This window comes from Chroicocephalus ridibundus, chromosome 6 (assembly GCF_963924245.1).
Source record: "Chroicocephalus ridibundus chromosome 6, bChrRid1.1, whole genome shotgun sequence".
Classification (NCBI taxonomy): Eukaryota; Metazoa; Chordata; class Aves; order Charadriiformes; family Laridae; genus Chroicocephalus; species Chroicocephalus ridibundus.
In genome coordinates, this window is record NC_086289.1 from 28593901 (window position 1) to 28618937 (window position 25037).

Genomic DNA, 25037 nt, shown 5'->3' on the forward strand with positions numbered 1-25037 from the left:
AAACAGGAAAGAGCTTTAGTTTGACATTCCAGTTGCTTGGTGGGCATGACCAGGGCACCTGCTACGGTCGTCTTTGTCCCACTGCAGTGCACATGTATACTGACTAAGGGTCTATCTCCTTTATTTAACATAAGCTGGTTTAGATGGTGGATCATTATATCTATACTTGATATATAGGAAAACAAGACAGAATTTGTCATATCTACAGCATTTCCTTTTTAATGCTGTCAGACACTTGTTAATAAAACATAAAGAAAGACCTTTTTTGAGTTTAAGAAAGGCACTTGTCAGAAGTGAAGCATATCTTAAAATTCAGTCAGTACGGAGACCATATTGATAAGCTGGTGTTTTATTCTGTGATATTTTTCTAAGAATGGTATTTGTCCTTTTACAAAACCCATTTGATTTGAGGAGCAGGCGCTTATAAATTGGATAGCTTCAGTGACTTTAGAGGGGAAGTGACAATTAACACCAGCTGAGGATCTGTTCTTGAAAGTTTTACCAATGAGATACTGCTGTTTTGTAGCACCTTTCATCCCTGTGTCTCTCAGTGATTTGCAAACATTAATTAAGTCTCATAGCACCCCTCTGATGTATGTAAGTGTTGTTAGTCTTAGAGATGTGTGAAATATTCATGGCAAAATTGGAGGCATTCAAAGTTTACCCCCCTCACAAGCTTAAGGATATTAAGGAAATGCAAAGTTATTTGAGATTATCTGCATCAGAGAATTTGTCAGTCTATTCCTCTTTTTGCATATATCTGTTCACAGTCAAAATGTCTATGGTGTTTGTGCATAGCCATCTTGTTATTGTTCCAATTTTCTACAGGAGTTCTTTCACATAGTTGTTGTATATTAATTCTTTTTACTTCCTAATTAGGCAACCGAAATAGCCTATGCACTATAAAAAAGGACATCAGGCAAGTGACTCCCTGTCTCCTCAAGAAAACTGCAACTTTAGGTAGAATTTATCTGGGCAAAGATTTATTATGAAACTGTAATGGGAGAAGGAAGCTGTAAATCAGGAGCACTTGTTATTGTTTGACTCTATCATAACTATAAAGGAATATTTTCCTCTTCATATCACTATGGGCATGTGTACGTTAGTAGTTCAGATGAATATTGGGCTTTTAAAGTGACCCTTCACTCCCCGTACTTTAATTCATATCACAGAGAGGTCTTGTAGCTCATGAACTGTGTTTCTTTGGGATGAAACTGATGTACCCCAGCCCCAAGTGGGCCATCAGTTCATGGGACCAGATTAGACTTCATTGAGACCCAGCAGTGACTGTTTTGTTTCTCATATCCACCCCTCTTGCTCTGCTGCTCTGCACTAATAGTGACATATCCATGGCTCCCAAATACACCCTTCTTTAACAAACTTTGTAAGTCTCGGCTCCCTGATATCTATGAGGATGACCAGAGTTTAAAGAACAAATACAGCTCTTGTTTTGTGTCTCCTTTACCCCATGTGACTTGAGTGACACTATTTATTTTCTACTATTTCTTCTTTACACTTCTTATACACAACAGCTTATGTAGGAGTCTGTTTTGTTTACTGTGCCGTTTAAGCTTTGATTAGTTTGGGTTTTTTTTAGTAAGTAAATTAAGTTAGGTTTCCATAAAACTGGTTTGCATGTTGCTGTGTGGCTCTGAAATAGTTTGCGTTTGGCCAGTCTAACCTTGCTGTGGTTAAGCTGCACGTATTTTCCAGACTGTTAACGGTCTCTGATTTGATATAGTTTTTCAGTATAATTGAGCAAGCAGTAGGAAGGAGAAGCTACGGCTATTGAAAAAAAAGCTTTTATTGGAATATTAGAACTGTCCACATGATGCACTGGTCTGGGATCTCACAAGTATGTAGCAAAGAGGACTGCAGTGAAACTAATATACAAGATACTGAATGATTCATTGCTTTCTATGTCTACTATAATCTATATAATTTATCACAACTTGCTTTGCGAACTTTGTTCTCTATGTTAGAGTCACAAAACCCTGAACTGTCGGTGTCAGAAAGCACGTGAAGTGGTCTGTTGAAGTACTTTGGGGACTTTTCTTTAAGAACGGTTGTCTTTCCTAATGAAAATTGTTTAAGAAAAAAGAAGCCATGACCATTCCTATTTTTCAGGTCATTTTGCACTATGTAAGACTTTTAAACTAGGGAACATCCCTTTAATATGGTATCTTGTTCAACTGGTTTGATAAAACTCTAAAGGTGGGAGGCTGAATTAGTGTGCAGAACACTAAAACAAAACTCCGAAAGACAGCTCAGTGTCAAAAGGAAGCCCCCTGCCCACACACAAAGTAAATAGTTTGATTGTTACTTCGATTTGTTTTTGGTTAATGGTTTGTGATAATGAAATTTCCTATCATCAGGCAGATTTCCCAAAGTTATGGATGGCTCCGTAGCCACATGGACATATTTCAGTGTGTTACTTTTTAGCCCTTGGTTTCTTTAGGTGTCCACTGGATGGAATTTGAAGGGTTAGCAGAATTTGGGAGACATTTATTCTCTTTGGTAACTTACCAGTAACATTTTCCTGTAACACTAATACTCTGTATTTGCCTTGAAAATTCAGCGCTTTGCATAATCATTCAGTGGTCCATAGTGGTAAAAATAAATAAATAAAAAAAATATCACTTTTATCCTTTTCTTCTTGTTAATAGTGTGATAGTGGTACCAATCTACTACTCCTGAAAGACTACTAACAGTCTGCTGGAAATCAATTGCAGATTCCCTCAGTCAGAAAATTATACACTAGCAGAATGCTTATTAGAACTATGAATGGTCGTAAGCTGCAGTGTCTAGTTCTAGAGAAGATCTCAGTGTTATCCACCAGGTATTTTGGGATTCTGGCTTGGCCCCATCTATCTCTGTGAGGGACTGTATAATGATGATCGAGTGCCATTTTCCCATCTTGGAACCGTCAGGTGATTCTGCTGAGAAGGATATATTGAAAATGACATCAGAGTTTATATTATAGACCTAGGGACATGCTGCAGAAATGTTCTGCTGAGTCACCCTGGTAACCAGTAAAGTGCAAATCATAGTTCTGCAAAGGAAAATAAAAGGCAGGACAGAAGGGCAGGTGGTTCTCTGACAAGAAGCAAAAACAAACTATCAAGCCCAGCAGGCTACAGTGGCACCTCAAATGGAGCTTTCTGTGGGAGAGATATGGGGTGTTTTGCCACTGAATTTTTTGGAAGTGAAAGGCTTGAAACAAGCTTAAAGCACTGCAACCTTTCAGGTCCCTAGTATATTGAAGAGGCTGTCACCTAAGCAAATATTAGGCAGAGCAGAGCAAATGAAATATATTTTGTAGCTGTTGACTTTAAACGGCAAAAAGTTGGAAAATTTGATTTTCTAGTCAGGTACGCATGATAGGCATGATGTTGTGTTGTGCCATAATCATTAATTTGAAAAAGAAGTGTTGTGTTTGGATCTAATCTAGTTAGGATCAGCTCCCTTTTTAGTTACTACTGTATTTTAAGAAGGCAATTTTTCAACTCTCTGCTAATGTAATTTATCACCTACATTCAAGGCTCTGACAAGATACTGGCTCTTGTGTTATGCATAGTAATTGCTGCTGCCCTCTTTGGATTTACTCTCTGTGTTCTTTCTATAGCTGGGGTACTTCTGCTCGTAGATCTGCTTTTCTGGCAAGGATATCATAACGAAACAAAAGTGTCATAATTTCTCATCACATGAAATATATACAGTCTGTGATTTTCCTTTTTATAAAATGAGGCATATAGAGACTTGGTATAAAGTGTGTTACATCCTTAAAATGAAAAAGCTAAATTTGATGTATTAATTGGCTAGGGGAATGACATGTAACAGCGTAATTCATCAGGGATCAGGTACAAAAAAGTTGGCAATGAGGTCACTGATTAATCTACCTACCAATGACTGGTCAATGCATAATTAAGGCAGATTCTTTGCAGACTTCAGTTTATGCAGAATGATTACAAATACTCAGTATTTGAGCCGTTTGTTCACATGATGCTTCGTTACAGGCTTCTTCAGCTCTTTCATGATCTAAAGGATATAGAAGGCATAGCACTAACATAAGTTAGCCACAGTTAGAGTTCTAAGATCAATTTCTCAACCTGAGAATCTCAGTCTAATAAATTATCCAAATTTCAATATCTACCAATTATAATTTCTAGTTACACTTAACTTTGAGAGGTCTGAAAATTTAGAACACAGGTTGGTTTTGATACATCAGTAGCCTAAAAGCAATCAGCTAGAGTAAATGTAGGATATCAGCTATCTTTCTGGCTCTAGGATTTACCATTACAATACTTTCAGAGCAGCTTTGTCTCATTGCCACCCAGGCAAGTTCCATGTTGCAGAAATTTCATTGGAAAGCAGTACTCATGCAAAATGTTGCATACAAGAGTTGTATATGTGAAAGTTCTTCATCTGACTATTTCTATTAATTAAAAAAAAAAAAACAAACAAGATATACTGTGTGGATTTTTACAATACACCTTTTAGAAGTGAATGCAGAATTCTTCTGGATCCTATGGGTGATGGATAATTAAAATTCTTTTGGAGTCTTACTATCTCAAATGCTCACACATAGAGAATTTACAACCTCTCTGCTTATTGCTGAAAGAGAAGTTCTCATGTTAGTACAACAGAGATCCAGAAATAATTGCAGTCTTATCATGAATATGAACATCCAGCTGGGATTTAAATCCCAGCGACAGAGTGCAAAGGGTAATGCATTAAATCTGAATTCTCACTTGTGAATTGAACCTCCATATTTTGTGGTAGGTACAAAAAGTCTATGCTACTTGGAAATTAAAGGAGCAAGAGAAGAAGGAAATATGCAAAGCTCCTGAGAACGTGGCCTGGAAAATTATAAATGTGTTTGTTCAGGAATTTTAATTAAGTGCCTAATACCCTGGTCATACCAAATAATTTTCCTGCAGCTTGGACAATCAAAGTTAGAACTACTCTAATCTCATCTCCTCCTCTTGAATTTGATGGCATACATACGTATGTTGGCCTAAAGACAGTTCTGTTCCACAGCACCTTTTAGTCTTCTGACATTTGTCAGCTCTGTGCTGCAACAGAAACAGGTTTTGCATAATAAAATTTTGTCTAAAAAAGCATTCAGTTTGAGTTTCTTCTACCAGATGAGTCCATAGAGCTGTGGCCATAAATATCTTCCTAATTAAAATGTTGTAAAAATGGATATATTTCCATGAAGTAAGTGTATGTGTATATGCCAACCCACGCTGTATATTGTTAATGAGGAGGATTTTGAAGACCACCTTCTTTATCAGTGCATTCACTTTATCTGTCTATGTTGTCAGCTAGGACCGCTGACTTCTGTGAACTTGGTTTGAAGTAATTGCTCTCTTGATAACTACAGCCGTTCCTCATCGTCTGATAAGCCAGTCAAAACTGACAGCTTGACCATCTAAAGGAAGAAGCAGCAAAAAAAAAAAATAAAAAAAAAATGGCAGGCTCTGGGAATTCTGTCCTATGTGCAGATCAGCTCCAGGAAACAGTTAGTTCCACAGGTAGCAAAAAAGTATTTGGTCCTCAGAGCATATTGAATACATTTAACATTCCACAGGTAGAAAGAACATTCAGTCCAAATAAGTAGATTTAGGAAAACTTTACATTTGATACAATTCTACTCCAGTAAGATTCGTTTTCTGTTGTTGTTTTTTTTTTTAAGCAGCAAAAACCCCTTGCTAATAACAGGATATTGAAAAAACTGCTACTACTTCATCTCTCAGTACCTATGAATTTCATGGAGAATGTATGTTTTAACCAGCCCTTCCTCTTGCCACGCTTGTTGCATTCAATTTTGTGATTTACTTCTGTTAACTTCTGCAACCTCGATTTCTGCAGCGTCAGACTCATCTGGAGTTGACATGAAGACATTTGACTCCAAAGATCTTCTATTCAGCACTTTCTTGACCCTAGGTTAAGTATCATTTTAAATTTATGATATTTAAAATACTTAAGCCACAAGTTGAGGGAAGAAATGACTGTGTGGAGGTTCTTATGTTAATTTTGCTGTGTTACCTTCAACAGTAACCATGAATGCAAATGATCTCATAGCATATAGAGAGAATATGGATTTAATTTTTGTCAGTCAGTAGCTACTGATCCAAATGATGATGGCTTACTATCTTGGTATCTCTGCTGGGAAAAAGAAGGAAACCAAACAGCTTGGATTTGCTGCTTGAAATAGCAAATCTAGAAATACAGGTAAGAGTCGATACCTATCCATTGATCACAATGTACTCTCTAGTACTGGTCTGTTTTGCCGGGTGGCTAATAGTGGCTTTTAGGAACAAGGGGGAAAAAATACCACCTCATATTGTCTGTCTCTCTTACAACGTTAATTAGTGTAATTCATCTACTACTTGCAGCTCTTCAAAGTGGGAAGCCTTTCCTCAAAATCTCTTCTGATGCAGAGGACAATGTTGTTCCTATACGCGGCGCAAGCGAAGTACTAATAAAGTTCAACCCTTTTAATCTTTGAAGACGTCTGTTGTGATACTCTGTAATAAGCTAGAAAGATTCTGTTACCAGGTTGCCTTTCGACACATGGAGACAGTGGAGTTTTTAAGGATTTATCCTAGTGTAAAACAAAACTTTGTATCTGTGTTAATTTCCTTATGGTTAGGACTGTTAAGTAGCATTTGGGTTCCCATCTTTCCAGAATGGACAACTCCATCTTACGGGCAGGAAGGTAGTAATGCAGATGGCTGTACTTTTTTATTCAATGATTAATCAATTAGTGATCCATAAACCAGGTTATGAACACTTGTCTTTCCTATGTGGTGTCAAACCAAGAAAATGATGGGTAACTGAGGATTATAGCAGACTTCGCGAAAGTAGTCTTGGATTGATAATAGCAGCACCGTTATTTTCACCATTAGCATTGAAGTTATAATTGATGCTGTATAGTGTTATTGAAAACTGTTGATAATTGCTTTTTAAAATACTATGTGCCTAATATACTGCATCTCATTCTGGTGTATCAGAAATTCTTTTAGGAAGAAGAAGAAGGTATCATCTTCATTTAAAATGGAACTTTGAATGGATACCAGTTTGATTATATAGCTAAGAATAGTACTGGGCTTTATAACTATATCTAGTGTTGGCTTTGGTAAAGCACATCACAGGGGAAAGAAGTTGATATATTTTGATGGGGTGCTTGTACCTCTGAACAAGATTTTAATTGTGGGTAAAGTGGCACAAAATTAGTTAAATGGAGTTGCTCTGGGTTTCATCAGAGTGAATGACAAATGTCATGACAAATGCCTGACAAATGTCCCAGAACTGCTCGTTTCCTATCAGATGTGATACTGTTTTCACTATGTTTCTTATGAATGTGTTCTATGGTAACTTTCTCCTTCAGAGACCTATTTTTTGAGCTCTCCTTTATGAAGTGCAAAGGCATTCTCCCTGCCTGGTTATCTAGGTCCCATTCACAGCGCATAAAATTATGACATTTTATTCTTTATGTAAATGTATTATAGGGAAGTAAAGCAAATAAAAGTAATGAGAAGATGAGCTTCGATGGTACTGTAGAAGGAATGCAGTATTTCAGTGAAACAAGTGACAGCCAATAACGCTGCCCTGTTTTATCTTTTTGAACACATTTTACATTTCATTCTAGTGCTTTGCATTAATTCACATAATACGCCTGTTGATAACAGGTTTATTTAAAATTCATTAAAAGTTACAGAAAACCGAGATTTGCATAGCAGAAAATGTCTTTGGAACTTTCTGCACTTCCCCCTTCCTCCTTTTTTCAACCCTCAATACACCAGCAAAAGGCTAATATGGCAGACGCCAATCAAACTTCTCTTGGCATTATTTGTCAGTATTTCTCAAAAACCTTCACATAAAGGAAGTAGGCATAGGATCCAGGCCTGCCAAACTCCCAAAGGCTGTGAGCCTAAGGCACTCCTAGCTGCCATCATTAGGAATTGGGAACCACTTAAAAGCACTCCAACATGGTAGACAGGCCTCCTGGTCCAGTGACTCTTATTTCTGAGCATGTGAGACCTTGGAGGTGCCAGGCTGAGAGCCCTGGAGGGAGTGACTGTCAGCTGGTCAGAGCAGCACCTGCTCTGGTCCTCCACCACAGCTCGCCGAGCATCCACATGCCCTTGTGCATTGTGGATCCCTTCCAGCAGTAGAAATAGCTTCTTTTCCCTCCTGCTCATTTAGTTCTTGGCTGTATTCCTAATTCTGCCCACGAGGAGGCATGTGAGTAGCAGTTGTTAAAAAATTTGGCAATGTGGATACCTTTGAAACTGGGGGCATAAAGCACATATAAACCATAAAGTATGTTAGTGATGCCTAAGTATCTAATAGCCTTTTCCTTGGAGATGCCCTGCAGTAAATCTTTCATTATTCATTGTGTTATTTACACTCTAATATATGTACTTATGCTATAGTATGAAACTTCTGTAGGTGACATCTAAGCAGAGGTCACTCTAACCTCTAAATGCACTGTAGCTTCTTTAACGCGTTTGCCTTATCCTATATATCATATTTATTTATGTTTTTTCTGTGACACAATATGAAGTAATGGTTGCCACAAGAACTGCTGCTTGTGAATAAGCAGCCATGTGGCTGTCACCATACCATGCAAGGGCAGAGGGACAGCACAAACAGCTCTGTGAGGAATGAAGAGTCATGCTGTCCCTGACGTTGAGACATCAGCTTTCTAGCTACACTGTGGTTTTGGGGTAACGTTTGCAGCATGCTTTCTGGAGGTCAAAGCATTAGATGCTGTCAGCTGGCTGCAAGGAGTAAATATGTTTTGCTCTTGAAATGACTAGCTAGAAAGTTGTTACGGCTGTACTGGCAGCAGAGGTGTTTTGAGTACGTTGTCTGCAGACTAATTGGCACAGCACTCTGGGACCTTTCAGTAGGTCAGCTCTAAAAAGTCAGGCTTATTAAGGAGCACGGAGAAGTACATTTCTCACACTTGGAATCCAGCTATTGACATCAGTGTTTCACTGAATCACAAAGCAAGCTAGTCCCGGGCTGTTGGCATTTAACTAGGTAAACATCTTCTATGAGCTGCAGGCTGAGAGGTCAGTGTGAAGCAGCCATGTGTTGTGTACGTTCCCTCCTCTTCCGGGGAAACCGTTTTCTGTATTACCTGTGGAATTGTCTTCTCTTTCTCTCCACTTCCATAATTTGGGGTGATCACAGCCCCCTCAGTGCTACCGTTTGTTGTTACCTGCTGAAGGAGCCGGGAGAGTGGGGGCTTTGCTGTGATAATATAGGCTGGAAGTACAGACGGGGACTGCACTTCATAAATCCATCTGTCACTTGCTGCCAGAAAGAAATGATTCCTTGCCATTTTGAAGAGGGGGCCCCCATTTTCACTTCATTTTTCTCAGTAGCATGCTGATCTCAATGAAGAAATAGAGCATTCCTCAGCTCTTTGGTCCCCTCTAGCAGTCCATAGTGGCCAAAATGAAGGAGGAAATTATTTTAGGAGAGAGCACAGCTGGGGAAGGATAAGAAGGGGAGGGGGACCCAGAAATCTTTTTCTCTTGTTAGTGAGTCAACTCATGCAAGGGTTTCCAGGCAACTCTTTAGCACACGCCTGCTCTACTTGATATGTTGCAGTTTTTATCAGGATTTTGCCACTTGTGTATTTTTTAAAAAATTAGGTACAACCAATTATAACAGCTACTTCTTTTCATTGTTTGGCTTGCAATGGAGAAACTGTTAAATTAAAATTCTTGGTGGTTGATTTTTTTTTAATTACTTTTTAGGAAAAAAGTGTGCTTTCAGAAGTATAATAAAAAAGGAAAACTAGCAGTGGAAAAAATAAAAGAAAATAAAGGTATTACACAGGTAGGACTGAAAAAAACACTGCAGTACAAACTGAATCTATTGGCCCTTGAAGGTAGGGGTAGTGAGCCAAAGTTAATGAAAGGTCAAGAGCAGTGGTATTTTATAGAATTCCTTCAATGTGATAGAGCTTAGGAACAAGCATTAAACTGCTAAAGAAAGGACTAGGACAGCTTAATAAATTAAAGTATATTCTTGCATAAAGTTAGCTGAAGAACTGGGTAGATGTCAGTCAGCCAGTTGTTCCTAGGCCATTGCTTTGGTATATTTCCATACTTCTGGCTTTATAACGCGTTAGGGTGTAAAAATGGTGATTTATCTTTTGTTGTGCAAGCTGACTGCCAATTTTATTGTATGAAGCTGTTTTCATTATCTGCCTAGAAGAATAAAAGACGAATTAAAAATCATAAGAGAGTAGCAGATACTTTTGAAATTAGATTGCTTTCACTTCGACAATCTCTGACCTACTGTCTGTCTCGTGAGGTGAAGCAATTGGATAGATGCTATTGTAAAAGTGAGGGAATGGAAAAGAGTGATATCATACATATCTATTAAATTATTGAAGATTCTGAATTACTTTCTCAATGGAATTTTCTCATGTTAATAGCATGTTTCAACTCTTGAGCTCAACACTGTGTAGTAAGTCTTATACAATCACCAGCATGTTAAAATTAATATATTAAACTTAGAGGTTGTGTATGATCTTTTTAATACAACATAAGATACCTCTTCTTTTTGATACTGTTCACTACTAAATTTCTTTCTTAAGTTATGCATTTATCTTTCAGCTCTGAAGAACCCCATTATAAGTGAATTAATACATAGTACATCTGCCGTTCGTATCTTTTAGTGTTCTTCACATTTTTCCTTTCTGATAATTCAGGTTGTATGGCTTGTGGAAAATTACTCTACAGGTGCATATACAGAGACTGACTAGGCAAAGAGCCCAAGAACCCTTTGAACTAAGAGGAAGGAATAGAGACAATATGTCAAGGAGTGACTGTACGAGGTGTCTGAGAAAAGAAACTACAGGAAGAGGGGGCCTGCTGAGCTTTGATAAGAAGCCCGGGAGCCAGCCTTGGGAACCAGTGATAATATAGGAGATGAGCTGAGTGAGTGAAAGTGATGATAATGTGGAGACTGGGAGAAATGCTTCAAAGAACTTTTGTCCTCAGACATAGATGAAATTGGTTTCCTTTTTTCCAAAGAAATATGGAAGGCTGAGTTGGTTGGGTCTGGGACAGAGATCCCAGAAGAATCATAATCTTGATGTCTGCTTTTCAGAAGGAAAAGATGGCAAAGCATCAGAAAGTAATGCCATCACACAAAATTTACAGGAAGACACAGGCTCATTCTGTGAATGACAAGTACACCTATAAAATATCCGCTAAATAACCCAAACCTGTCAGTCCTAAAATCAGTGTTTCTTGCAGTTCTTCAGAGAAATTAAGTAGCTTGTACACATCTCTCAGGCAGACCCACAAAGCCATAAGTGCAGGGTAGAGGTGGTGTATTTTTTATGAGAATTAAAATATTCATAGATAGCAGCTGAGCTAGCCAGAGACAGAAAACTGCTTTCAACTAGAAAACCTGCTAGATAGGCAGGTTAAAAGCCCAGACCACCATATTGTGTCAGTACGCGTGCCATTCACAAATGCTAGCGTCATCTGCGCCCATGCAGGTGGCTGCAGCCAAGCTTCTAATTTGATGAGGGACCATTCTGTCTGATGTCAGAGTCCTTCAGCTGTTTTTGGTGTTGACTTGATTGATAACTTCTTGACGTCAAGCCTAGAAGTATGTGTGCTTTATGGGCTTTCAGTGGATGTGCCAGCAAACTTGCGAACCACGTTTGTGTCAAATTTCTTGTTCTTAGTTTAGTGCTGTCATGTGGAGGAAGTGAATTCTGGATGGTGGGATATGGCAAGAAATCTTCTGTTTCACTTTGATTTTAAGCAAGGTAAATATTTCGGTTTTTAAACCAGCTATTCAGGATTTTTTGCCTTTTGTACATGTCATGCACCATAAAAGCTGTCATTGCTTTGAAAGTAATTCAGTTTTTGAGCTTGAAATTCTGAAAGGTTGTTATATTGTTTTTTATTAATTGGATAGCATTAGAAGGAATCTGGGACAGAAATGGATTGCAATGATGCAGGTATTTTAGAAAGAAATCGCAGATGTAAACCTAGTTCCCTGCTGTGGCATAGATTCAAATAGCTGGTTTTGTCTGTTCTTTGGCAGTACAAATAAGGAGGAATCCAGGAAGCAGCACCTGTGCATTTAGGGGAATAATTACTTTTGGTATGATGCTACATAAATAAATCAATGTCTGCTACTGATTAACGTTTTTATTCTTCTCTTGCTGTGCTATGGCGAAGACGTAGCTCCCTAGCTGCTGGTGGCAGTTTTCTGGGGGGTTACCTTAGGTGTGTTTTTTTAAGTCAATTTTTAAAAAAGTAATCATTTGGAACTCTGTCAAAAAATCTAGTTTTATAGATTTGTGGATAAGAGATGAAGAATTTTGTTACTTCTTTCTTTAAAAGATCATAAATGGGATTTGCTAAGACCAAGTCACTTAGTGTCATGCAGGATCAAGGAACTGAAATGTTCTCTCTGGTTCAATTCCATGGGTTGAAACACCTTTCCATCATGGGACACCAGCCAGTCCTACATCCTTGTTTGCCTAAAGACCTTTCTGTATACCTGTGTACGTATATTCAGGGACATTCCTGAACTACTTCTAAGTAGACTAACGGTATTTACATAAGCAAAGAGCTGTACTGATAATATTGCCTTGTATTATGGGGATAAAGTGCTTTTAAATGAAACAATGCAAGAATAATTTAAAATTCTATGCTATGATTTTAATTAATCGTGTTGCTCTCAATGTTGTGATGTTGTTTCCAAAATAAATGGTATTAAGCCAATGTAAATAAAACAAGATAATTTACCAAGAGGGGTTTGTAAATGAATACATGAATTGAATTCATGTATGTTTAAACCCCAACTTTCTGCCACATTTATTTGCTAGACATTAGTTTTAAATTGATTTTTTACAAATTTAGTTTTGCTTTAATTAGTATGTCCTAATTTATTATTGGTTTATAATGACAAACATTTAGGGATGTATTTGAAAAACTTAAAAAATAGCGTATGAGTAAATTTAGTCTTTGTGTTTCTGAATTCCAAATGAAATGAATATTTAAATAAGTAGGAGGAGAAGGAAGACGCTTCAGGAAGTTGCAACACAGAAACATGCAAGTCTGACCAAGCAGCAGCTGGTTTGAATGGTTTTAGAGTTTAGAATAACCAATGTCTTCTGAAATAAAAGTATCAATTTTGCATCAATAGTAATGATGAAAATACACCATTTAACTTTTTTTTTTTTTTAAAGCCTAAAATTGTAGCTTGGCTTTGTCATATCACAACAGAAAGATGGACTTAAGGTGAATGACTGAAAAGCTGTTGGTGGGTAGCCCTGTGTCAAATGAATTGTCCCGTGCTTTAAGACCAGGTATTTTTCAAGGGAGTGATTTCGAGTTACTCTGTTGAATACAAATTGGAAAAAAGCTACAAGCTGCAGATACTTATCTCATCTTTCAAAGCATATATTCAGTGTTCAGGAGAGCCACTGGAATAGCAACTCTGTAGGCTTTGTTGCAAAACCTGATTTAAAACAGGACTCAACCTTTCAAGTTTTTTCTCTTTGTTCTGCCTTTGTTCTTTGTAAATAAAGTTGAAAGAAAGGCTCAAAGACGAGAATAGTTATTTCTCATTTCTATCCATTTATTGGTCTTTCTGCCAACTTCAAACATGTTTATCAGTTGCAGGTAAGAATATGTGCTGTATGCAGATATGTATGCCTCTATGTAACTGACCCAACAAACAACTTCATTAAAGCCCTTGTCACCAAATTTCCATTAGTCACTGTCATCTAGATTTGTACCGATGGTTCAGCTGGAAAACTTTCCAATCACTCCACTTCGTGGAAGAAAATCTTATTTAAAACCAGCAAGTACTTCCTGCTCAAATGAATTATATATATATATATATGTGTCTTTTAGTCTTTTTCTGATGTATTTCTGGTATCTGCAAAGCTGCTGTGGCAATTACATGTCTTAGGAAAGCATAATTTAAGAACAGTACTCTATTGGTGACAGCATTGTAACTGTGCCGATTTGGTCTGATTCATTCACTAAGGGCAATTCACTGACTTGGCCCTATCTTTTATGTTTAGCTGTCAATGAATGGGTCAAAAGCCACTGCTGTACAGTAAGAGGCATCTTGTATTTATAATGTTAGTTTATCTAGAAGAGTAGGAGGCTTTCTTGGAGATTACCTTTGTTTTCCATAATTTCTGACATGCTCTGTGGTAACGTTCCTGTGGTTGAGTTGTTTATCGAGAGAAAAGGCACACGCATCACACGTGCCTGTTTATGGGGCAGCTGCAATGTTCTCTCTCTGTTTCTCTTTGAATTTCCATAGTGTTTAGTCTGTGTAAACTGAGAACAAGCGCTATTTCTAGAAGAAATCTTAGTTGAATTATGTAATACTTTGAAGTATAGTGCTCTTTAAAAGAATGTGTGAATTTTAGCTTCAAAACAAGGAAGAAATGCAAATATTTAACCCTTCCACCCATGTGCACACACAAATAGATGTATGCTGTATTTCTTATGAAGGTGGAGAAGCTATTCAAAATAAAAGAATTTTTAAAATATCAAGGAGAGGAATAGATATCTTCATCAATTTCACTTCCCAGTTTATTACTTTGATTCACTTCTCTTTGGTGGTGGTGTTCATGCCACTGCATTTTTACTGCTGTTGCTGTTCTGATCAGTCCTATTGTGTGTTAATTTTTCTTAAAGGTTTCTTTCTGGGTATATAAATGGACACCTTTCAAAGTCCCAAATAGTTAGTCAGCGTTTAGTCAATGGATTAAATGAGAGTGCTTCAGACAGTGAACGGCAGATGATCACAGAATCGTGATCCAGAAGAGTTAGAGAGTCTCTTGCAGCAACATCTGTATTTGTATTTATTTGTATCTTTGCATGCTTGTAACCATTTTAAGTGTGTGTTTATATATACTTAAGAGAAGGGTAACTAGCATATATCAATGTATCAACACATATCAATAGAAATACCTAAGTTTATGCTAGAGTGCTCATTAGTATCAAAATATGTACTAATCAGTTTATTAGCCACGGAACTCGTATCTCCAGTAGTTTAAGCAGGTATGGAGTCAAAGATTTTACCGTGGGATTCACGATCTTTCTCTCTTAGCAATTTGCTTATAAATACTGGCATTTTGATGTAATCAGTCCATTAAAAAAACCCAAACTAAGGTCTTCAGATATGCTTTTACATCCCTAAGACTTACAAGTGCTTTGTACTGAAAAGATTCTGGAATGTCCAAAGGAAATTTATTCTACCTAAGACAAGGAGACCATCCATTCTTCCCTCAGTCTGATGGATAAATTTTCCTAAGGGGCCTCTGGGAGCTCCTGTCCCCCTCTGGCATATCAATTACATTAAGTAATTGATCTTACTTAATGTAGTGGTATCAGTGCTTTTTCATGTGATCTGTCACGATGAAGTTCACAGCTGCTAAGGATATATCTTGCAAGATCAGGCCCTCTACTACTGTTAGATGAGTCATGGAACCCAGAAAAAATTAATTTGCTACTTAGGCTGGTGCTACCTGCAATGGAGTAGAGGCTGTCTCTAATTTTTATAACACAAGGAAGCACAGTTGTGCCTAATACTTGTCTCAGAAGTCCCATTTATGAGTAATTCCTTTTTTTCTGATCAGGCAGTCTGGTGTGTGCAAGCACTTTGTGTCTATCCACCCACACTTTGTCCTTTCTGTCTTCATCTGTAATACTCCACTCTGGGACTCAGTAATACAAAATTGATGAACAAATAATATGCTACAAGTGGTAAAATATACTGCTGAGTAAATGAGTTCATGTCTGCTGCTTTTCAAATGCCTGAGCTTTAGCTGGAACAACTCATAAAACCAGAGATTTTTCAGTATTGTTTTAACATTTCCCGGCTCTTTATGTTAAACTATATGTACTGTCATTCAAGATGAAGTATTGGTGTGATAAAATAGTTTTATTCCATTGAAGGAGAAAAATGGGAAAGCTATTACCAGTATATTATTAAAAATAAATATTATGTAAATAAAAATTTCTGTAGTTGTTCAGTTTTCACCGTGTACACAGTACTCCTAATCAAAAAACATGTTTGTACCTTTTTGAAGGTTTAAAATATAGTTTTTATTTTCCTGGCAATTACAAAAGATTGGAAGATCCCATGGCATTAGATAGGTTCTAAATATGAAATGAGATTTATCTCTGCCTAAGGCACGTGCCACTTGCCTTTAGACAGGATGCAATGACCTAGAGGATCAAGCAGGAAAAATGTGGCTGTTGTTGTTAATAGTGGTTATTACAGCATGGTTCTACTGCCTAGTTTGAGTGTACAAAGTTATCTTTTGCTATCATCAGTGACATTAGAAACACATATGCTACCCTATGATCTTTATTCACTCAGTTTCCTGGTGCTGTACGTACAGAAGGTTGTGTTTTTACTGCGGAAGAAGGAGGTCCTTGTCGTTCAGTTCAGGATAGGCTTTGCTATGTGTTAGGTTCGCATGGTGGAAACTGTGGCCTCTTTTGAGCTCAGCAGTTTAACTGGAGTCTCTAGAGCGGTTAGAAATGGAAATGGGAGGTAGAAGGGGAGGTCAAGGCTCTGAGTTGACTAAGGGAAGTATGTTTTGGTGCAATGAAAAAAGTGAAAATAAAACAGTTCCAAGACTAAGAAAGAGACAAGTGTTAAGGAATTCAGCGAGGAACATGTTACTTCAATCAAAATGGAAAATCAGCCTGGATGAGAGGAGATGTCAGAGAGAGGTATGAGATAATTTATAATCTGGGTGATACAGAGCATTCTGCATATTGCGTTATTGAAAACCTCTTCCCAAATGACTCTGGAGAGTTCCTGACCTCCCATCTTCTTCCTCTCTTCAAGTAATGCTGCTTGCTTAGCTGTTTTCTTAGACCTCTTTCTTTCAGAAGATTCCAGCATTCTTAACTTTGTCAGTGCCTTTTTAAAGAAGAAAGCTCCTATGCAAATATCCCACAGCACCTGGACCAGTTGTCCTAAGGCACTGTGAAGATCCAGTCAAAAAAGCTTGATATCTTGTTTGTAGAATACTTCTTCCTGGAGTATAGGGGTATAGGAGGTCACAAGAAATTCTCCACGGGAGGTTAAAACTCTGCTTGCAGTTTACCTGTATGTATGGTCCCGGTGATTACAGCTTTTTTCACATGGAGCTCTGAAAGGAAAATTTGTCCCGGTAATTTTGAGGCTGAGAAAAGAGTAGAATTAAGACTTTGCCTAATTAGTGCTACCTTTTAAAGGTCTATTTTAAGCTGTCTTCCTTCAGCCTGAAGCATTTGATGGTTTCCAAAAATGTAATTTAATCATATCTGATTACTTGCTGAAATCCGCAATTAACTTAGGTGCAAGGGAATTAACAGTATTTGCCAGGTGCTGCATAATTTACCAGGAGCTGCTTGTGCCACATATATGTAAAGTTGTGTTGCCTGTTTAAATTTATTGGCCAGAATATTTTAATCTTATGATTGACTAATTTTTATTGCTTCCTTTCACTTGTGTCCCCAGGATGACTCAGATATGAACTACCATGTAATTATATTCTCTATACTACCAAACTATCCCTTGCAATTATGCCATGTTGTAGTTGTTATTTAAAAAGATTCAAAACTACCTGTCTAGAAAGTTATTTTGGGGATGCAATTGGTTGCTAGGGTGAAGCTAAATTTTCAAGTAATTCTAGACATGATATTGAATAAAAAGCTTAAATGAACTCATTGAAAAAGTAGTTCTTATCTCAGAAGACCTCCAAAATCCCTTTCCGTCAAAAAAGGTAGAAGTAGTTTTAGAAAATACCTTATTCTGTCAGGACTAACATTTCTGTCCTATTTGGGAGTCAGGTCTTAATCAGTTGCATAATTAAAAATAGCAATGGAAACATTGGCCAGGTCCCTGCAGCAATAGTTTTGGACTGAGTTTGAAGTACCTTTCTGAGATCCAGATTTGTACCCTAATCCTACTCTCGAGCCTTCTTGCATTATAAATTTCTGAATACCAGACAATCTTAGGACACTTCCGTGTAATCTTTGTACTTCATTTTTTCTACAGTTTCATGAAGCTAAAACTTTTAGGTGAAAGTAAACCTCAGCTTAGGTCTTGGTGCAGGAATGACAATTGTTACAAGTTTTCATGCCTCACAATCTGGCAGAAAGGTTTGTACAATTTGGCATCTCTCAGCTCTGTCAAACTTGGAAATTTGCATGGTCATTAGTATCTCAATTTCCCTGGAAAATTACTGTGACAATAAATTGGGACACCAAATATTTCAACTGGAATACATGCCTAGTCTAAACATCAGCAGCAACTCTGAAATTTAAAAAGGTCATATGTGCTGTGGTAACCAGGAGGTTATCAGAAACTATGGCTTTTTAGAATGCCATTTAGTTGGAAGAAACTGCAATAAACCCAGGCACAAATGATAAAATGACTCTTGCCTCATGATTTTGTCAGTCAGACACACAAGATTATGCAACTTTAATTTCCCCAAGTACAAAGCAGCAAGTGTATGCCGACAGCATAACAACCTGGGGATCTGCAGTCAGTTCTGCGTGTCTCACATTACGTGTTATTTACATTGAAACCAGGAAGCAAATTGCTCGGTTTCATGCTTCTGAATCCATTTACAGCCTTTTCTTTACTGTTCATAAAACTGGTGAATACTGTCTTTCATTGAAAAGACTGTGCAGATCTTAAATTTCCCAAGGAATAATGCATTCCCATAAAGCTGTCGCAGACTCCAAAAAGTGAAAGATAAGGGGAAAACAGCACAAACCCAACAGACTTGACAGTTTATCATTGTGTGAACCAATGGCAATTGATGTGACCGTATCAGAGGCTTGCAGGTGTTTAGATTTTAAGATGACATTTGAGACTGTAAAAGTTATATTTGCAGCAACAGCCTTGATAAATATAATCCTGTCTGAAGCTCTGTGTGCTCCCCGTACAACCGGTACTTTAGAAGAGGAGAAAAGGTTCATTTATAATCACATGCAGAGAAGTTGACAAAAGTTACTAAAAGCTTTTTTGAGACTGTGAACTGCCAAAACCTGCCAAATCTTCTAGCCAAAATGGACTGCCAAGTAATTTGCACAAAGTGTATGTAGAGATCCAGAAGGGCCAATCTAGAGATTTAAGTATCTGAGTTTTTTTCTGGTAAAATCAACAAGCTTCAGGGAGCAATTGTCCATGGAAACTACAATGTCCCGTTCAGTTTGCAGCCTGTCTGGAAGAGCCTGAGCCCGACTTTTGAAGTGACCCCCAAAGACTATAGAACAAGGTATTGTACAGCAAATTGACGTTTCTCTGTGCATATATCTACATATGGATGTTTGACATAGTCCTTCTCTGCTTATGGAGACACAGGAGGAGTGAGTAGGTAGTAATTCCTATGTTTGTCCCTGAGCTTTCTTCCCTTTCTGCTACCTTCTACTTGGTTTTGCCTTCCCACTTTTTCTTTCCCAGCATTTTCTGTTCTCTCCTATTTTCCTTCCTTCAAGTCTTTATATCATTGCTTGTTGTTTTCTTTCTTCTTTTTCATTTCATCACTTTGTATATTTCTCATTATTATTCCTAAGTCAATAAAATGGACGGCTTTCCTGGCTTGCAGAGTCAGCCTGTTTGGAGACATCACTTGCGAGGAGTGATTTTCAGAAACACTAACTCAGTGGAGTCATGGAACAATAATGAAGGTTAACTGTCCAAAGGTAATTAGAAACCTCTCTACTATTTTATTGCCATGGAAGCCTTGTTCCTGCCAAGGATGGTCTTGTTAAGAAGATGCCAAGTCTCAAGGAGACAATTCAGTAGTACAAGAAGTCATGCATTAGTAGACTCCTAAGCAGAATGTAACGGATCACAAAACCAGACAACACTCAATGCCCTTCTTGAAACAGAATTGGAAGGCAGTGATCCTTCATTGCACATAAAATATTAGAGAAAGGACCTTACAATGATCAATAAATCTTAAATCTCACTTTAGGTTTGAAGATCCCAAATTGATGTTTATACATATATAGGGAAAAACTTACTCGAGGCAACAGATGCAGTAAAGTTTGCAGAAGCTTCTGTGAGCCAGTAAAAAAAAAAAAAAGTGGTATTTGCTTCTCTTGGCAAATCAACTGTCTCAGTATATCACCAAAAAAAATTATGTACTATGCACAGTGAAAACCTGGAAAGTGAGGTTTTTTAAAAATTATTTTATTAAAAATTTGAATTCAGCTGGGTTTGCAGACGTGTTGATGCAGAACTCTGCCTGACATTTTCCTTAGCCAGTGCAACAAAGGATGAGAGCCGGCATTGTTAGAATGCTGCAGGTGGTTAAATATACTGAGACAGATACATTTCACTGGGAACTTTGCATTCAAGTTTTCCTGTGAATTGTCACAAATATGATTCAAGTACCTTTATGTGCTGATGAAGGTTTATCAGTGTGTTTCAGAAAATTCATTGCCATTTATTGCTTCAGCTAAGTATGAGGAGACATCACCATTCTTTAACCTCTTCGCAGGTTTTCAAAAAAGCTCTTAATATATTGCTTCATGTTAAAAGTTGTCAGCACCATTGGCAAGCACTAAAGATGAACATGAAGGAGCTGTACTTTTCTGGATGTGATTAATTTTGGCACAGCGCTTGTTCCCATGGCTAAGCCCTGTGTGCACTGCTGTTCTTGTCAGGTTTGTTATGCGTGTTTTCTCTTTCCAAGGTATTATGTCTTCACTGTGAAACGTTCATCCAGACTCAGATTTGGCAAACAGAGTCTGAATCTAGCAGCATGCTGGTTTCCAGGAAAAAATAATTTGTTCCCTTGGAGGGAGGGAAGGGATTTGGATTTCAGAATTCTTCATTGTATTTTTTAACACAAAACTCGCTTTACGTTTCTGCGTGTAACATTTCACAAGCAGTTGCTTAGAAGTGACCTTGGTGATCACTGAGTACATTTTAACAGTTTATGTGAAATTTCAAGTTCTGTTTTTAAATGTTAAATTCTTAGAAAGTAATAATAGCTTCAGAAGTTCAATGCTCTTAACGTGACTGTTGACAATATGTTTTGCTTTCCAGCTAAGAGCAGCATATAATAAGTGAAATTTTTAAACATGTTTTCCCCTCTAGGAAATTAGCCTTGAAATCATAACATGACTAAGGAAACTGACTAAAGACACAGGTATTGTAGGTAATCTCGCCAAGTAGTCTGTGAGGGATTTAAGAGGTAACAGTAGTGGTTTAAAGCTTTTCTAAACTAGGTTGTGTTTATACAGACAGAAAATCCTATACGGGATTAAACTTGAAAGTTCATCTAGTTCACTCTCCTGTTTCTAGCAGAGGCCACACAGAAAAATCAAAGGATCTCATATTAAACAGGGGTAGAATTTAATCGCCTTCATATTTATTTTATTTCTCATCTCAATTTGCTAATAAAGCATAGAGCTCATCACGAATATGATGAGGTATTAGTATTTAATACTGTGCTGACAGTCAGTCTCCAGTCAGGTCTTCTCATGGCACATGGAGTGAACAACAGAAATACCTTCTAAATAGCAATAGATTTTTATTGCTGGGGCAAAAAGTATATAATCCTAAACAAAATTAAGTGATTAGTGCTAACTCTTGAGGAAAGTGTTTATTATTGCATTTCAATATAAGCAATTAATTTATTGCCGGTTGTCCTTCACCTTCTGTAATACATTAACATAAATGGATGTTTGCCTGCAAAAGCAAAATCCACCATAGCAGATTTGTGGTAAAATGGGACTAGTTCAGCAGTGAACTTGGAGGCTATAGGGATGTGTTTTCCAGGAGCGGCTACCCACAGCTTCAGTATACCAATCCACACTTTTTATCTTGGGCATCATTTCTTTTGCTTTACATAACGCTGACATTCTGGGAAACTGCACCTTCGTGACGGGCCTTTTAATGATAATAATGAATAGTTGAGTGTGGGTTTGTGGCAGTTTAAGAAATAAAAAAAATCCTCATCGAAAGAACATATTTAAAGGAGGACTTCATATTTTCTTGACTCCAGCAAACTTTTGATTTAACATAGAGGAAGGATACCAAGTACACAGTCCAGGAGTCTGAACCCAGATTGGTTCGGGGAGAGATTGCAGCAGTGGTGCCCTCCCAGTTTCATTCTTGTCCTAAGTATTAGGACTTGGGAACAGTTGTCTATTTTTATCCACAATATTTGCTGCTCTGAAGCTCCCAGCTTAGATGCCTGTTGTAGGGTGAATGATTATCGCTATCTGTTGGGCCTGAGGTGAAATCAATTTCATAGAAAATAGAAAGCTGAGTATATTTTTATAGGAGAATAATTTTGAAATGAAAGTAATTCTTCTGTTTCTTGAACTATTATTTCATCTGCTGATGAATAAGGAATTGCATATTGCAGTAGTTCTTATTTCAGTCAAGTCTGCGTAAGTTATGCTGCAGACTTCAAGCCAACAGGATTTGTGTTTTACCAAGTCAGACATTATTATTAGATGATTATAGTAATCAGTGTAATGAGTTTCTGAACTTTGTTATTCCAATTAAATACGACCTTCTAAGAGTTAAAGGTTGAGTATGTGTTGCTCAGTTGTTTAAAGACATTGGAACGCAGCTTTCAGCCAATGTATTTCTAATACAGTTATTGGTTTAAAAAAAAAAAAAGGCAATTGAACATTTTAATCTTCTATACTGCCAATATTGAAGGAAGCCTCCCTGATCTTTTTTGCTTAGTGAGATAACTTGGCTGATAACCTTTATATAGTTCAGGGACTTACTTCATTGCTTTCTAATAGAGTTTCTGGAGAGTTTAGATTTAGATTTCAATGTCGAATGGCCACAGTGCCTCAGGGAAATATGTTCTCATTAATGGACTTGTTAATGATTATCATTGAAGAGACTCTAACAGTATCAGATGTAAACGTTGTCACAGCCCTCTATCTTTATCATGCGGATATGGAGATGCACCATTAATTCACACAGACTGAATCTCAGAGCTGTGCAAATTGATGCAGTATGATAATGTCTGAAGGAAATTAAAAGCTGTGTGTTATCAATTTAGTATTTCATATTTCTATTACCAATTAATGCAGTCTAAGAGATAAGAGGAATTGAACCATGGCAGTAGTATGGGTCATTCAAAAGAGATCAAATTCAGATGTGCCTCTATCAGTTCCAGCTTCGCTATGCTCCTTTGCGCCGTCTTTGAGAGGGATGTGGCAAATACAAATTTACATCAGTAAAGTCTCTCAGCTGCAAAGTTAAAAATGTGTATGCTATACAAGCACAAAAACCCTATGGCTATATGAAACAGTTTACAGAATCTAGAATAACTTTTAAACAATTTCTTTATCAGGAGTTACTTGCCTTTATTCAAGTATAGTAGTATCTCATTTCTTTATCTTGACTTTGATAGGTTTATTCGTAATGCATTGAGTGCAATAAATCAGAATCTGTCTCAAATTTATAGCTTTACATGTCACACATTAATAGCATATTTGTTAATTATTTGCTCAAATGTTGTAAGAATTTGATTATGAATATTTCATTTGGGCTTGGGGGAGAATCTTGGTAGGAAACATTCTGAATTATTACTTTGTTGTAACCATCTGTAATATCAGTATTTTCAGAACAAATAAGAAATGTGATGTTTTTGTATGCAAACAAAAGTAAGCTTTTAGAAGTAATAGTGCACTTACAAGTAGGTTGTCACTTGTGTAGGAAATGATATAGTAAATAGGTGGGAGCTAAGATAGAATCAAAAAGTAGCTTTTCAATGACATATTTTGATATCAGACTGTCCTATTGGATGAGCCTCCCTAAATGGGGAGGGGGTGAGCGGAAGAGCAGAATTTACAAATGGTGGTGGTGTCAAGTTGTCCTAAAAGGAGGACAAAACATGAGCAACGAATAGTGACACTAGTGCTGAACTGTAGCCTGTTGTGAAGTCGTGAACAAGAGAATTCAGCTCCAAACTCACCAATGGCAAATGTATGGGGCAAAAAAGGCAAAAAGAATTTGCCTTTGAAAAGGCAAATGGGATATCCCTAGTGAAAGATACAGTTAACAAATTATGGAGATATTATTTTAGATCAGTGAAGAATCAACAAAACCACGAACTACGCATGTATGACAAACTAGGGAGTAATTGATCTCGTACAGGAAAAAAAATTACAGGGGTATGTAGAATAATGAAAAGATTAAAAGCACACGACTAGAATGCTATGTGTAATTGGGAGATACATAGATTCTCTTGAGTCAACTCAATTATGTTCCTGTTTGGGGGAAAATGCTGTAAGAACATTTTTGTGCCTGTCTCTGAAGCATAAAGCAGCTACAGCATTAATCTGTTGCAAGCTATGAAACTTTGAAAGAGTATTAGTGAAAAGTGTTTGAGGAATTGATGAAAGAAGTCAATTATAGTCCAAGTCAGGAGGAATGCTGTCTCAATCCATATGCCCTGTACTTTTATGGGTACAGATGAAAGAGTACAGACAGTAAGGTCTTGCAGAACTGGAAAAGATGTAAAAATGAGTATTGACAAAGGAAATTTACATCAGAGACTCTTCTTTTGTGCAGGACAACAGTAAGGGAAGTCATCTGTGAAACGGGATCTCAACACAGCTATGGTAGAAAATTCATGCTTGGTGCTATGCTACCAGCAGTCAATGTCAAGACACCACTAGCTGTGACTGTCCTGGCTGGGATCGGTCAGGGTATGTGTGAGGTGCCACAGTTACGCTTCTTCCTGCTGATGTAGGGGGTGAGCAGAAGATGAAAACCAAAAAAGTTCTTAAGTAAAGCTTCAATACTTTTAGCCTCACAAGAGGAAGAACTCCAGAAGAAAAGCTTTATTCCTAGTATTTCCTGCCCCCACTGATGTACACTTGATTCTCACGTTGCTTTTAAGTTATTGATAAATCTATGAAATTAAGAATTCTAATTACTGATCTCCAATGAAAATATCTGAGATTGGTCCAGTGCTGCTATAAAATGTCACTTTATTAAATTTATTCTAT